Raw genomic sequence first — 1324 nt, forward strand, 5'->3', positions numbered from 1 at the left:
TTCACGTTTGGGGATTATTCTTCCCTGCAAGGAAAGAAGAGTTACAGAGAATAAAGAAAAAACTCGTTTTGTTTTCCTTTGCATATAGCAAAGGGGCCGCAATTCTCATCCTGCCGGCTGGTTAGCTTGGTTGGTTAGTGTTGTGTTAATCATGCTAAAGGTCGTGGGTTTTGATCCCCTTACGGGCCACATGAGGGGAATTAGTTCTTTACCACTTTTGTTGATCACATCTCCTGTGAATTCTGCTTACAGTTTCTCCGAAAATAAGCTCTATATCACCACTACTGAACTGGGAACACGGTCTTTTAAAAGAATAATGTGACCAAGGGCGGTGGCTGACGCCTATAATCCCAGCCCTTTGGGAGGCCGAGGTGGGCGGATCACTTCAGTTCAGGAGTTCCAGACCAGCCTAGCTAACATGGTAAAACCCCGTCTCTACTAGAAATACAAAAATTAGCCAGGCATGGTCTCAGGCGCCTGTAATCCCAGCTACTCGGGAAGCTGAGACAGGAGAATCGCTTGAACCCGGGAGGGAGAGGTTGCAGAGAGCCAACATTGCGCCATTACATTCCAGCCTAGCTGATAAGAGTGAAACTCCATCTCAAAAAAAAAAAAAAGAAGAGAAGAGAAAAAAAAGTAACATGTGAGAGCTAAGATGGAGGCCTTCATTTTTGTTTTTAAGTAAAATTGAGTAAGGTAAGGCGTGTGTGCTAAAGGAAGGGGAAATAGCATTAAACAGTTTCCAGTTTTGTTTTAGACAAAACTTTTGGAAACATCGTTTCACGATAAACTTGTGAAAGACAAAAAACGATTCTATTTGTTGTGACTGGTTAGCTCAACTGGTTAGAATTCTGTCATAGATTCCCATTTGTCCCTGGCTAAGCACACTTCGTGGTCTTGCAAGTCGTCTCCAAGGTTTAACAACATCCCCAGTAAATCTGTAGAATCCGATGGCTGTTCCCTCACAATTTAAGTCTTTGTTAATTATCCGTAGCCCTCAGCTGGCTGAAAACCGACGAGTTTCTGTATAACTGCCGTGAAGGAGTGCTGAGAAAAACATGTGGCCTGTGCGGGGATCGAACCCGCGACCTTGGCGTTATTAGCACCACGCTCTAACCAACTGAGCTAACCGGCCACGCTTGGTAAACGTTTCTTTTTCTTCCATTTAATCTCGACCTTCATCCCTTTTTGGGACAGCATTAAATTTAGCAATATAATTCCTGTTTGTCTAACAAGAAGAGACAATTTCTTACTTGCTTTACACTCTTAATAAAAGAATGAGAAACTTTCTCTTAAAACAAAACAAAACAAGGAAAGAACATTT

The 1324-nt window shown here is 42.4% G+C and overlaps 1 non-coding gene across 1 annotated transcript; it reads right to left on the bottom strand.

The window, feature by feature from the left end:
* Positions 1–1061: 1061 nt before the first annotated feature.
* Positions 1062–1135, bottom strand: TRNAI-AAU (transfer RNA isoleucine (anticodon AAU)). The gene has a single exon. It is a non-coding gene; the product is annotated as a tRNA-Ile (tRNA).
* Between the last annotated feature and the right edge of the window lie 189 nt (positions 1136–1324).

The sequence above is a fragment of the Rhinopithecus bieti genome, unplaced genomic scaffold (assembly GCF_001698545.2).
Source record: "Rhinopithecus bieti isolate Rb0 unplaced genomic scaffold, ASM169854v2 scaffold_36188, whole genome shotgun sequence".
NCBI classification, from domain to species: Eukaryota; Metazoa; Chordata; class Mammalia; order Primates; family Cercopithecidae; genus Rhinopithecus; species Rhinopithecus bieti.